Raw genomic sequence first — 15,928 nt, 5'->3', positions numbered from 1 at the left:
ATCTGGGGCTTATCATTGATAAAGACTTGCGACTTAGCTACAGCTGACTGTTCATGTACTACAAGAACATATTAACTACTTCTCTCACTAGATATGGCACCTTTCCCAATTTTCATTGCCAATCAGTGATATGTGCAGTGGTCATACCGGGTACTATCCTAAATGAATCATCTAAACTCCCATAGGAGAGACAAATAGCAATCTAGCCCTGCACACGGCAACACTGAATCAGTACTGCCTTATGGAGATAACTACTTGATCACCGAATATAACTGGTAACTTTCTGGTTTATACTACTGACTATGATGGTATTGGCACTTAGAATACGTCAATTTAAAATGAAGCATTGTGAAATACGTCATTTATTGACATTCTCCATAGTGACTGAGATTGTGTTGGACTACAGAGTTATGGAGAATTATTACACATTGTTGGTTTGTACGAATTTGTATCAGAGTGAAAGCTGAAGGGAAGACAGATCAGCGTGGGGCAGACTATGTGCCATAAGCAAATAGATACTACATCTCAGTGGAATGTTAGCCATTGTGAATGTACGGATTGTATGGGAATGTGAAAGTGTTGTGGGTGACGAAGTAAAATACACTCTCTGCAAAATTCAAAGCTCTAACCTGAAAACTCCTGGAAGTTTAAAACTATGTGCCGCACCGAGACTCGAACTCAGTATCTTTGCCATTCACGGAAAAGTGTTCTACCATATGAGATACCGAAGCACAAGGCACGACCCTTCCTCGCAACTTTAATTCCGCCAGTACCTCGGCTGCTACCTTCCAAACTTCACAGAATCCCTCCTGGGAAACTTGCAGAACTAGCACTCCGTGAAGAAAGGATATTGCGGAGACATGGCTTTGCCACAGCCTGGTCGATGTTTCCAGAGTGAAATTTTCATTCTGCACTGGAGTGGGCGCTGACATGAAACTTACTGGCAGATTAAAACAGTTTTAATGAGCAATGAAGTTTTCGAGAAATGTTATGCTGTTATCGGTTTTCTTTTATCTGCAATACTTCATTTATAAAGAATAATTTCTCTGGGTTTCCTCTGTTTTCGGATTTATAAGTGTAAATATTAACAAACAATTTAAATTATACTTTAATTAATTTTCTATATATCCAAAGTACACATTACTGCCACTACTTGTAATGTTTCTCTATTTATTTAAGTAAGAAAAACTGTTATTAATTGCGTGAAGTCCACTTTTCGGTCTGTCATTTAAACACGTGAATAATTTCGGTAAATCTACTATCACAGTCCATTACAGCTCCACGAGCTGTATCCATAGACACGTTGTTTGTTGCAATTGCGTAATGTAATGTGTTGCCAAGATACTCACTTTTACAGTTCAGATTTTATTTTTAACATTTAACTTACAATAAATTATAAACTGATACGAATATCGAAGGTGCGTCTTCACACGCATAATCTTCCACTTTTTCCACCTCAAATGAGCTTACTGGCTCTTCAGCGACACATGTGGTTAGATATTTATTAATTTTGGGGTAAGCTTTAATTTTGTACTGAACGCAAAAGTGGCCATGAGAAATGAGCAGCCACTGTGCTGCCCAATGGACGGGTTTCCCCGGTCGCGCTGTCATCGTAACGGCCGATGGGAGTCCAGAGATAGCCCCACATGTGGAGAATAGGGTGATACTAACCTCGACATGCCCCTGTCAAGCTGATTTCAGCTGTCAACACGAATATGACCCGATCTTAGTTGCCGGTTGTGCGTCCACGGTCGCATATTTGTGACTGGATAAAATGTCTCTTCCCTTTGCAATAGTCTGTTGTGTTACAATACCCTCACTTGCTATACCATGTACATAGTAAATGGCGTCGCAAGTAGCATCAAACACAGCAATGGATTATTAGACATAATTTACCCCAAAAACTCTCACACGAAAACCAAAAGAACTTAACTAAAGGAATCTGTAAACGACCTTTTGTGGCAGCACTTTCTGCCTCAATCTAAACATGATTATTGTAAACAGAGATGAATAACATTAAACTCTATGTCAAACAATAAATGAACAAATTTAATGTCTGGCTAAGTTCTACAATCAATTTAACATCACACTTTTGCTTATTTCTTTCATTGCAAACAGTTTACACATACACTGCACAAAACGTCATTGTCTTCATATGTGTGTCATCGTAACTGTGATTTGGCACAGTTTACTGAGCTCTCCTGCCAGCCAATTGAGATGACACTAGCGAGAAACAAAAATCATGCTATCAATCTCCTACCAGCAAAAGTGTCAGATTAAAAGCCCACCCCCTTTGCCATCCGGGCTTAACACATTGAAACAAAATTTTAGAACGAAAAACTAACACAGACAAAGAAACGATCATTCTGCAAGGAATGCATGCTAGGTACACATTTTTCATTTCGGTAGCAACAAATTGTTTTATTCAAGGACAGAAAAACACAAATCACTGTAACTGTACAACACTGAGGCAATGTTCCTCTAACCAACGTGAAATGAAAATGTGACGAGGATGGCACTAAGAACATCTACACATATGATTGGTTTCATGACAGGTGTCAGTTACAGTCTTGGCGACTCCTTTTGCAAACATTAAGTTAACTTTTGTTCATTACTATTTTACCTGTATTTTATGCAAATGAATAAAAGCGAAAGTTGATAAATATCTCAATACACAACACAGTACAGAATCTCATTCTAAACTCTCTGACCGAAGTAACCCACAAACATACAAATAGAAAACTTCACACACACACACACACACACACACACATATATATATATATATAACAAACAGTAGTGCTCCCTCCAAGTTGACATGGCAGTCAGTATGTCATCCACGTGTCTGGTCAATCTTCTCATCAGCTCATTTCCCAACATGTAACTTAAAAATCTCACAAAATACTGCAACAATATGCAAAGTCCAAAACTGACTACTCTGTACTTGTGTGCCATACCTTCGAAAATAGGATGGTGGTATAGTTCCTGCTTTCCATGGTTAATGGGACCTGCCAAAACCCAGCAGACAGATCCACAGTTGTTAATAATTTTACATTGTTGGAACCTAGGATTAGTTTATCGATATTTTATTGTATTTATACTACTAGCACATAGAACCAAACACACTGACTTGTTCTTATTCTTGACAACTACTACTGAGTTGCAATATTCATGTCTGCATTATTCAACAATTCCCCATTCCAACATATGCTGTAGCTCTATTCGAACTGCCTCTCTGCCTGTTAATGTTGCTGGATATGGCCTGATCATAATGGATTAATGTTGTTTCAACCTGAGTGAGTATCCAGAGTCTGTCACCTTCTATGGTCTTCTGATAATATACCTCTGTTTCTAAGTAATAATTGGCATAATTCTGTCTTCTAAATTTCAGAAATACCCTTAGTATTATTTTCTTTATCTCCTCCTAAAAATCCATTCCATCCATTAAACACTGTGCCAAATGCAAACCATACCCACTAAATTATCAATGAGTGGACTTTTAAATTTTATCATTTTTCTCCCCTCAGCAGTGTTAAGTTCCAACACATGATCCTTAAAGTTTACATATGCCTCATATTTAATCAAAAAATCAATCTTGAACACCAGATTTATACTTAAATTTGGGACAATCAGAAATGTATGACTAAATAATTCTCCACCAATAATTACATTTAGTATCACCACCTTACTCATTGGCTTATTATATTTCCCTGTGGTATTTTTAATTCTCACCCCGTGACTGGAAAGTCAACAGTTTTCTGTTTCTTTAATGTGTTCATAAAAACTCTCCGCCACCCCACATGTAGAACTTCCAGTGTCCACCAAGACAGTTTCACAAAGCCCTTCCACTTCAGTAGTTATTATTGGCTGTACTTTTTCAAAAAACTCATGCTTCATTTCAGTTCCAGCTGACAGGTGCTTCTCTGTCTCATGTCTGTCTTTAGTCATAGTACAAATGTGATCTTCACTAGAAAGTTCTATATCTTCATCCCCTGCAAATTTTATTTCAAAAGCCTCTGTAAATTTTGGACTTCCTACACTCAACCTCCTAGGTTCCTTATATCGCTATATTTCTCTTCCTCCCATGTCTCTGATATTAACTGCTGGTGAAACTTCGCAAATTACCCCAGTCATCAGCATCATAATCAAACTCCTCCTTCCCCAACCATTCAGTATTTAAATCAATGTCATCTACACACATCAAAACAAGTTTTGCATCACTCCGGTTCTCAGAACTCCTGAAGATGACTGGATACTGTATTACAGACACAGACTCTTTGACTGTTCAGTGATGTCACTAAACCCACCGAAAGATGTAAACAACCATGCATGAGCAGCGCCTATTAGACGGAGGGGGTCTGCCAGCCGACCAGTTCGAATTATTCCACGAAGAAGGAGGTACATGGCTTGTGTTGTCTGTAGTTCAACCATGCCTAGACAGTCAATACCGCAGTTTGATCGTGTCCAAATTGTTACTTCGTGTCAGGAAGAGCTCTCAACAAAAAAAGTGTGTAGGCGTTTCCGAGTGAACCAAAGCGATGTTGTTTGGACATGGAGGAGATACAGAGAGAGAGAAACTGTCAATGACATGACCCACTCAGGCCGCCCCAGGGCTACTACTGCATTGGATGACAGCTACCTACGGATTATGGCTCAGAAGAACCCTGACAGTAATATCACCATGTTGAATAATGCTTTTCGTGCAGCCACAGGACATCGTGTTACCACTCAAACTGTGCGCAATAGGCTGCATGATGCGCAACTTCACTCCCGACGTCCATGGCGAGGCCCATCTTTGCCACCATGACACCACGCAGTGCGGTACGGAAGGGCCCAACAACATGCTGAATGAACCGCTCAGGATTGGCATCACATTCTCTTCACCGATGAGTGTTGCATATGCCTTCAACCAGACAATCTTCAGAGACGAGTTTGGAGGCAGCCGGGTCAGGCTGAACGACTTAGACACACTGCCCGGCGAATTCAGCAGGGTGGAGGTTCCCTGATGTTTTGGGGTAGCATTATGTGGGACAGATGTACGCCGCTGGTGGTAATGGAAGGCGCCATAATGGCTGTATGATAGGTGATTGCCATTTTCCGGCTGACAGTGCAGCCATACTGGCGAGGCATTCGTCTTCATGGACGAAAATTTGCGCCCCCATCGTGCACGTCTTGTGAATGACTTCCTTCAGGATAACAACATCGCTCGACTAGAGAGGCCAGCATGTTCTCCAGCGTGAACCCTATCGAATATGCCCGGGATAGATTGAAAAGGACTGTTCATGTATTATCTGCCCCACCAGCCACTCTGAGGGATCTACGCCGAAATGCCGTTGGGGAGTGGGACACTCTGGACCAACAGTGCCTTGATGAACTTGTGGATAGTACGCCACGACGAATACAGGCATGCATCAATGCAAGAAGACGTGCTACTGGGTATTAGAGGTACCAGTGGGTACAGCAATATGGACAACCATCTCTGAAGGTCTTACTGTATGGTGGTACAACATGCAATGTGTAGTTTTCATGGGCAATAAAAAGGGCGGAAATGATGTTTATGTTAATCTCTATTATAATTTTCTGTGTAGGTTCCGGAATTCTCGGAACCGAGGTGATGCAAAACTTTTTTTGATGTGTGTATAACCATTTGTTGTTCAGCATTAGGAATAAGGAATTCAACTAAAATTCTCAAACTTTCGATGCCGATCTCCAATCATCTTCGTCAGGAGTAAAACTACTGATTGCCGGAGCTGGCACGATTTTCCGCTTGTATAGCCATGATTAAGGTCTCTGGCACAAATCAGAGAGGGCTGAACTAATACTTGCACCATGGTGATAAAAAAAAGAAGGGAGATGACACTACAGATTTACACTGTACGTTGTTTTGAAGGCAATGTGGGCGCCATTTTAAGTAGCTCAAAACCTTACCAGACTACTGTTTACGAGTGTTTCATGTTCATTATTTCTGTCATGTGCGCGCAATGACTGTTTGAAATACAAAAATTTACAGAGCTTACATGAATAATATATTGTCTGCAAAGCAATTTCCAATGTTTGCCTGTTCTTGAATGCGTGTTTGTTCTAGTATACTACACAGAGTGAGGTCGTGGGGAGTTTCACTGCGGTGGACTATGGGGTTATGAATGTGGTAAACCTAACGTTTCTGACCAAACAAGGTGGCGCAATGGTTATCACGCTGGACTCGCATTTGGGAGGACGACAGTTCAAGCTCACGTATGGCCCTCCTGATATAGGTTTGCCGTGAGTTCCCTAAATCGCATCAGGCAAATGCCAGGATGGTTCCTTTGGAAGGGCACTGCCGACTTCCTTCTCCATCCTTCCCTAATCTTATGGGACTGATGACCTCGCTGTTAGGTCCCCTCCCAGTTTTGAAACTGCCGCTCCCACCTCCCTACAAGCGTTAAGCATCCACCGTTGCTTCCTTTCGACAACCAAACCCCCCCTCCCTCCCCCCCTCACACCCTGCTAATTGTGAGTCCCTGGTCTCTGTTAAAATTGTTACTGTTCTTTCTAGTCTCAGCCGCCTGTTTTAAAACGGAATCCCAGTATGATGAGACATGAGCAAGGACTCTCGTGTTCTGAAACTGTGTTTTGTGCCCATTTTCCCAGTAATGCTCAGCTATGGCCAATTTGTCAAGCTCCCTGTGTTTAATATGTCTTTTGTGCTCGGTAAAACGCTCTGCAACTGTGCGAATTGTCTGGCCTATGCCGCACAGGATTAGCCAAGCGGTCTTAGGTGCTGCAGTCGTGGACCGTGCGGCTGATCCCGGCGGAGGTTCGAGTCCTCCCTCGGGCATGGATGTGTATGTTTGTCCTTAGGATAATTTAGGTTAAGTAGTGTGTAAGCTTAGGGACTGGTAACCCTAGCAGTTAAGTCCCATAAGATTTCACACCCAGTTTTTTGTCTGACCTATGTAGATACTGCAGCACTCGCAAGGGACACCACACACTGCTATGTCGTCTGTAACAGTGCGCAGCATATCTCGTATCCTGGGGGTGGGCGGAATACTGGTCTCAGTCATGTCTCTGCAGTACACATGCTAACTTGCTGCTAGTTGCCCCACTGTAACACAGGAAAGCCCGCAGTTTGGCTTCTTCTGCCGCTTCACAGGCCTCCCTTCATCAGTGGCATATGAAAGCGTTTGCAATGTCTCTTTTGCTATAATTATTCTCTCTGAACACATGTTCAAGTGCTAAGGTTTAGACTGCAGGTGGTCGCCGCCAGAAATAACTTTTGCTCTGTGTATTAACGTGTTCAGGACCGCTTTTTTGTGTGTCGGGTGGTGAAGACTATCGGCGTTCAAACTTCGACCACTGTGCGTCTGTTTCCAGTATATTGAATGACCAAGCCAGCCTCCTGCTTTCCGCTCAACTAAAACATCCAAGAACGGTAGCTTTCCATCCTTCTCCATCTCAGTGGTAAATTTAATGTTGAGGTGGACACCTTTCATGTGATCCACGAACTGCTACAGTGTATTTTCACCATGACGTCATACCAGGAATGTGTCATCGACATAGCTTAGGAAGCGAGACGGACGCAACACTGCAGAATTCAGAGCATGCTCCTCAAAGTGCTCCATTGAGAAGTTAGCGACTGCAGGAGACAGTTGTGAGCCCATCGCTTTGTCATCCGTCATTTCATAAAATTCATCGCGGTGCAAGAAATACGTTGTCGTTAGAACATGACAGAAGAACTTGACGATTCCAGGTGGAAACTCTTGGGCCAAAAGATCCAGCGTATCTTGTACTCGAACCCTCGTAAAAGGTAATACAACGTCCAGGCTAACCATCACATCGTTTCGGCCTATTTTCATTTCCTGAGTGCTTCAACAAATGTCTGCGAGTTTACAACACGGTGTTCCCAATAGCCCATTTTTGGCAAGATGTTTCGCCAGTCTGTAGGTGGGCGAGCTGATCAGTTCTGGCAGCCACGTTCTCTTCAATCTCCCCAAATTTTATCGATAAATCCTCGACTTGAGTGGTTAATACCTCAATTTTTCCGCTCAATTTATCTTTTGAACTCCCCACGGAACTATCCATATTGTCCATGCCCGTTCTCACATTTCTCATCCCGCTCATCGATGACTTAAGCATATTCATCATGGTTGTACCCTCTACTTTCTCTTGTCTCTGTGGGCTTCGAGGCTCGCTTTCACTAGCTGTGGATTCACAAACACTAAGTGGTTTTTTTATTTTCACAATTTCTTGCTCCATCGCTCTAGCTGTCACAAAAGCTGAAATGACAAAGGAAATTGCGCCTGCTGCAACACTTAACTTACAACTGTCACTTTGCCACTGCTCCTGACGAATACTGCACTGCTGTGCTGCTGTTGCGGTGGGGTGTGGAGTGGCTTTCTGGTGACAGAGTGGTGGCCGAGACCTCTGGGTGTAGCAGGTGGTCTCTGCACTTAACTGTTCTCAAGGTCTACATCAACTCAGAGACCCTACATGCAACCGCACGAAAAGATTTACCCACTGATTACACAGAACAAACACTTCAATGGGCCCCGTAAATGTCATTGGACTAACGTTTCGTCTATGGGGCGCCAACCTACATTCGTCGCAATGTACTCAATGTTTCACAAAAGTATGCAGGTAGGACTGGCTATGCAAAATTCATGTATGCACTCATGTCTTTCTTAAAGTTTCACAAATTTGAGTTTATTTCCAATAAGAACATAGAAAAATCGAAAGTCACAATTTGTAATCAATTAATTTCAGAGCCTGGCCGAGTTTCTTTAGATCCTCGAGGCAGCTGAACTAATCGCAATAAATTGCGTGTGTTATCTTTAGAAAACTGTTAAAGTTCTACAGTATCTCAAACTATAAATTCCACAATTGCTACACGCTGAAAACTTCTAAAGACGATTTGTGTCACACACAACCTAAAAAATAACAGTTTAATCTATTTCATAAAGGCTGTAGTCGCAGTGCCTGTTCCTTTCGACATGCATGCATGCCCAAAGGAAATTTGCATCGTAATAATAATAACATAGGCACTGCAGTATGAAAATAACAAGTCCATCAGCTGCTGAAAAATTTCTATGTTCTGAAAGGTGGAATTCTGAATATTTCACAGACGGGAACTATCGGCTATCTGGCCGCTCATCAGATAAAACTTTCTCGAAGACAGATTAACATAGCCTGACTGCCTCCAACGGCATCCGAACATAGAATCCCCTCCAAAATGCCCCTGTTCACACAGGAAACCTCGGTCAAGCACCAACAAAGTCAGTTAAACTACTGAACACGAAAATTGCTGAAATTCTGAATATTAACCATTTTATACATATATGATACATCAAATCACAGGGAAAATTTCCGATAAATATTATGTGGTTATCAGTTTCCTTTCATCTGCCATAGTTTATTTATAAATAACAATTTCTATGGATTTCTATATATTTAGTAAGAAAAGCTGTTTTTAATTGCGTGAAATCCATTTTTCGGCCTCTCATTTAAATATGTGAACAATATCAGTAAATCTCCTATCGCAGTCCAATACAGTTCAACTAGCTGTAACCATAGACACTCATTTGTTGCAATCGCATGATGTATTGCCATGATATTCACTTTCACAGTTCAGGAATTATTTATAAGATTTAACTTACAATAATTTATAAATTGATTCGGATATCGAAGGCGCGTTTCCACATTCGTAATTGTCCATCGTTTACGCTTCAAATGAGGCTACTGCCTCTTCAGTGAGACACATGATTCACTATTCATTAATTTTGAGGTAAGCTTTAACTTTGCACTGAATGCAAAAGCGGCCATGAGAAACGAGCAGCCATTGTGCTGCCCACCGGACGGGTATTCCTGGTCACATGGTCACCTTAGCGGACGGTGGATGTCCTGAGACAACATGATCTGTAGAGCGTAGGATGATACTGGCCCTCGACATGCTCCTGTAAAGCTGTCAGCACTAATATGAAACGATCTTAGTCGCTGGTTGTACGTCCGCGGTCGTGTGTTTGTGACTATGTGTCTCCCATTTACAATGGGCTGTTGTGTTACACCATGTAAGCATCAGGTATGCTCAGTTAATTGAATTACGGTTCCTGACAGAGAAAACTGATGCCTGAGCAGAAAATGCTACAGAACATGTAAGATACAATCGTGGAATAGCTAGTTAGAGCAATGCTAATTAAAGCTTAGGTAGATATCAGTAGGATGAACGTTTCTGAGACCTCGTTATTCTGGAAGAGCAAACTGGACGCTTACATGAGCTGAAAGAATGACTCTAAAATTATCCATTATCTAAGTTATCTGTGAGAGAGCAAAGTTGATTTACTGAGGAATATATTAATTACACTGAGGCCTAAATCTCTACCCTAGCAGTTACATATTTCTTACTATTTCAGCGTGGAAGACTGAAGCAGCTCTGCTTGGCAGTAACCTCGGTTGTCTTCCCTCAACCATTTGCTCCATCTGATAAAGATCTGATTAATATAGCACTCAGTATCGATTTCCTACTCTGAGCATGGAAATTACTCCCTATAAATTCCCACTGTTATATGACTGGACTCTGCATCAAAGTTATTCTTCATAATCCGTATTACGCCCCCAATACAATGTGACTGAATCTTATGCCATAACATTGCTATCTGCCTGTATACTAATGAGAGCCCATGGCTATCTGAACTGCTCTCTCCAAGACCCCAAAGCATTCTGCTTCTCGCCAGCAAAAAAGATGGCTTCATGCCCTCATTTTTCACAGTCCTAACTGACCAGTCCCTGTGACATTTTTTTGTGTGACAGTCAGGTCCAAACAGACCTTGAGTACAGCGTGCAGGAATACATGCTTTTGGCATTATGCTACCATATGATTCGAGAAGCTTCTCCCAAGAAATGTAAACGGCTCACTTAAAAATTTGGCCGGAAGGACCGTTTGTCCATCAACGATTGCACTAAAAGTCACGTTGATCACATAGGAATGTGACATTGTTCGTTCCTCCACTTTTTTAGTACGCTCTTGCTGCCATTGTGCCGCGAAACCTAACGAACACTCTCTGTCCTGTTCCACTAAGGCAGAGCAGAAACGTTTTCCAACAACAGCTAAACTTATATTCCCATGCAGTGTAGTGAACAGTCACAAGGTAGGTAGTGCTGGCTAGATCGGCCACACGGTTTACACAAACACTTCCTCTTTACATTGATATTACCTCATAGAAATAACACAATTAAAAATTAATATGATCTATAATTAAGTTAATGGGTTTCTGTAAGCGGTGAAAAAGGAACAAAAATGTCTTCTTTCCCAGAGAAAATTTCTATGGGGAATCATCTTTTTCATAATAGGACGAGGAACAAGGATATTTAGGCTCCAGAGACATACAAACATCATCACATACATAAAAAATAGAACTGGAGGGGACATTAGTTCCAATCCAATCACTGAATATGCCAAGTGATCCAAAATCTACCTTACTACGAACTACTTTTATCCTAATATGGCACAGTTAGTGTACCTTTTCACTTCCCCAAGCACTGAGTTTTGTAAAAGTATAACTGAGAGCGTAAGTTTGTTATCATTATCTTAAAACTGCTCGGGAACCCAGATAAAATAAACTCAATGACTATAATTACAACTGTATTAATCATGAAAATACTTGTAATATCACCAATAGGGATGACTAATAAGGATAAGACGAGACTGTTGGTGAAAAAAAGTCATGACTCTCAAACAGGCATCGCTAGGAAAACAAGTTAAGGAAATTTTTCCACTAATACTATGACATATGGTAAAGCATACATAGAAAATAGGGGTTATTTTCCGGTAATGCCATCACAACATATTATTAGTAAAGGCGAAGTTGAAACACATATTACTAGCAAAGATCGTAAACAGTATGACACTAAGAGATCCAAACTAGTATAGATGGTTGTAATAGTTATACAATGAACAGAACAAGGATTCATATCACTGTAGGTATAGTGAATGTGGATAAATGATAATGTAAACAACGTAAAACAATGAACAAGTTATCACATACAAAACAGGAACTTGCAGCACCTAAGGATGTGTATCATTATGTACTGACACAACTAATATAGACTTAAGTATGGGTAAGTAAGACTGTAAACAGTGCAAAAATGAGAGTAAAATGAATATGTGCAGCTTAACAAAACCAAGATACTAGCCCGCATCTCGTGGTCGTGCGGTAGCGTTCTCGCTTCCCACGCCCGGGTTCGATTCCCGGCGGGGTCAGGGATTTTCTCTGCCTCGTGATGCCTGGGTGTTGTGTGATGTCCTTAGGTTAGTTAGGTTTAAGTAGTTCTAAGTTCTAGGGGACTGATGACCATAGATGTTAAGTTCCATAGTGCTCAGAGCCCCATTTGAACCAAGATACTATACAACTAATAGGTCAGGTTGTACTATAAAACGGCCATTAGTAAGAAGTAAGCTTAATCAAGGTAGAACAAGTGACATATAATGGTAAACACATGCTTACATTAAACTATCTCCTAAGATACTAGAAAAAAGAAAGATAAAGAGAAACACACATATATAAGGAGAGGAAGAACACAGAAGGAGAGACAGTACAACTCATAACAAGTCGTTAAAGACAATATGATTGAAACGTATCCCACAACATAAGCAGTAAGAACAGTCCTCACGGATCATATTCACATGACAGACACACAACAGCCCTTAGCTGTTACAGATTACCAATTAACTGTAGCACTACACTAGCTATTCAATTCACACTAGATTAGGTACTGTTGATGTGAGTTACACTTGTAATGATGGCACTGTTCCAAGTATGGCATGTCCTTGTTGGTAGTCGTGAGGTAAGTAGTCATTCATACAGCGCCCCTTGACTACCAAGTGTTCAAACGTCTAACTGTTCACCAACACTTGAGGGATAAAAAATGTACATTGGTTGTAGAGTCTACCCAGTTTGTCGATGTGGCTACAGCTTACCATTAGCAGTGCTACAGAAAATTTTATAACTCCAACCATGTCTGTTCGAGAACAGGGGCACAAAAAACAACCCATTTCCATATGATAGAGAGTACATTAAATCGATGGAAGGTGCAGTCTATTCCCATCAACCCAACTGCACTCTTGGCAAGTCTGTTTGAGTGCACCCCATCGCCTGAAGTTGTCAGTTGAATCAAATGTTATTGTTGCAAATCGTGCATCATGTTCAGCCTATCACTGCTCGAAGTGAGATTGTTCAGTGTATGCAACCACATAGTTCAAGACTAGTAAAGTTCAGTGTACCTGCTTGAACTGCCGATGGGGCACTTGTGATTTTGTAATGCTTATTCAATGTGCCTGTTTACTATTGTTGTTACTGCTTGTATGGTGGTATACTTTTCAAGCATATTGCTTTAACGACTTGTTCTGAGTTGTGTTGTCTCTCACTCTGTGCTCTTTATCTATTTATATGTGTCTTACACTTAATGTATCTTCTTTCTCATATCTTAGGAGTTAGTTTAATTTAAACATGTGTGTACCATTCTCTGCCATTTGTTCTCTCTTTATTAAGCTTGGTCCTTGGTAATAGATGTTTTATTATGCGACCTGGCATTTAGTTGTATAGTATCTTGGCTGTGTTAATCTGCACATATTGATTTTAATCTTATTTTTATACTGTCTACACTCTCAGTTACCCACAAGTAAGTCTACATTAGTTGTGCCAGTACATAATGATATACATCCTTATATGCTGTAAGTTCAATGAAATGTGAAAATGTCTGTGACTACTAAACGTCCATGTTGTCGTGTTGCAGCAGTGATGTTCTGGAATTCCCTAGCTGTTCATTCAGAGCCAAGTTACATACTCCTCTCTCCTCCCAACACAGACAAGATGAATTACAAGCAACATTATTAGCTGGTACTATCATCCTGGCATTGTTGGTCAATTGAGATGGCTCTAAGAGACTGCTGATAACCAACATCCATTGAGTGATGGCTGTCGCTTTTGTGGCGAGACGACAAAGGCGTGTAGTTGGTTAGTTCTTCTGAAGATTGGTTGTCAAACTGATCCTGAGGTAGCCCATGGTGGTGACAATAACGCAGCTTGCCTGGGACTCTCCAGGGTATAGAGTGGCTCACAGTGAGTGAGGCTGTTGGTAGGGTGTGTTCACTTGGGTACATGCTGCAAGTGCCTGTGTCAGCTGACACCCTCCTCAATGTCGTCACCTGCCCACCAAGGCTGGAGAGACCCCGCCTTTGTCACACCAGTGTCTGCTACTGGAATAGCTGATGCCCCCCTCAAAGTCATCATCTGTCAAACATGTCTGGATGGACCTCATGTTCATCAAGCCAATGTCTGCTACACCATCAACTGCTGAGACTGGGATTGAGCTCAAGTGATGCCAGTTGTAAATCACTCATGCCATGCTGACACGATGTGAAACATGGTTACAAAAGGAAATAGTACATGCTCTTCCAGCAGATTCCATTCTCAACAGTCCCTCCATATCTCTGATTGGACTACCCGTCAGCATAATTATCCTTCGTGCTTTCCTAGTATCTAGAATGATGTTGACCTGCTGCATCCCTCACATGTAGTCCACTACAACAATCATAATTTTGCTAACATCAACAAAAAAATGGTTCAAATGGCTCTGAGCACTATGGGACTTAACATCTGCGGTCATCAGTCCCCTAGAACTTAGAACTACTTAAACCTAACTAACCCAAGGAAATCACACACATCCATGCCTGAGGCAGGATTCGAACCTGCGACCGTAGCGGTCTTGCGGTTCAAGACTGAAGCGCCTAGAACCGCACGGTCACAATGGCCGGCGCTAACATCAACAATCACAGTATAGGTTAACTATGAACAATTTGCTGGAGAACGTCAGATACACACGAAACATCTTGATACTGTTTACAGGTCCGTAACCTCTCATCTCTCCATTCAATCCTTCACCTTATTCCCCAAAACTCTTTAAATTATTGACATGTTATACATCTTTAGAGCGTCCGGTTCTCAAGATCTCAATCTTGACACAGTTCAGGCGAACAAACCCTTTCGCTCTGAAAGGTCCTGCATCAACAATAAAGAATTTACTAGAAATAAACTGTTGTTTGTCTCAAAGAAAATTTCTTTTAAATAGTACATTCTGTCCAATAGTCAAATTAAACTTCCTTATCTTCCTGTATGTTTTTCGTTTCTTTTCTTTGCTTGAGTATGTAACCTATCGATTGCCAGTCTTACAGTATCTTGGTATCTTGGGGTCTTTGTTTCTGAGCATGTACGTATAGCTGTTGGGGATTCATTTTTGAGTACAGCGACTGGAGCCATTCCTGTAGTTATCGGAGACAAGTTATGCACAGTGGCCTGAAAGTCCTGAGGATAAATATCCCACGCCCTAAGTTATTTGTAGCAGTATGTGTGGCATAATTTCATCAGTTTCTTTATTGTTCTCTCAGCCAGTTTCCAACTTGAGTGGTGACATGATTTAAATACAGGGACACTTCCTCTCTGCCTCAGCATACCTTTCCGCCTTCGTAAATTGAAACCGCCACCCACTGTCTGAAATAATCATTTACAATGCCTACCTCCTTTAGAAATTTGCTCACAAACGCCTATGCAATTGATTGTGCTGTTCCAAATCTTGAAGGAATGTACGTCACATAATTAGAAGTTAGTTCTGTGGGTACTAAAACATACCGAAATGGCGTGGCCAATAAGCGAGTTCTTCGCAAGCCGGGGTGCCTTATTTTGGCATACCCAGTAGAACCAGTGGCGTCACCATTAGTGACTGTGATTCTGAATATGTACTAGTGCAGGTAACTACTATGAGTTTCATCGGCTAACCTTTCCTATCTCTCTTTCTACTGTGGACTTACCGTATTTTGATTATTAAAGCAACATGCGTCATGGCATGCACACCATGCTCGAGTTCAGCACAAAAAGTGTTCGTTACATAAAGTGCACCGCGT

This window comes from Schistocerca cancellata, chromosome 4 (assembly GCF_023864275.1).
Source record: "Schistocerca cancellata isolate TAMUIC-IGC-003103 chromosome 4, iqSchCanc2.1, whole genome shotgun sequence".
Lineage (NCBI taxonomy): Eukaryota > Metazoa > Arthropoda > Insecta > Orthoptera > Acrididae > Schistocerca > Schistocerca cancellata.
Note: the sequence above shows the minus strand (reverse complement) of the source record.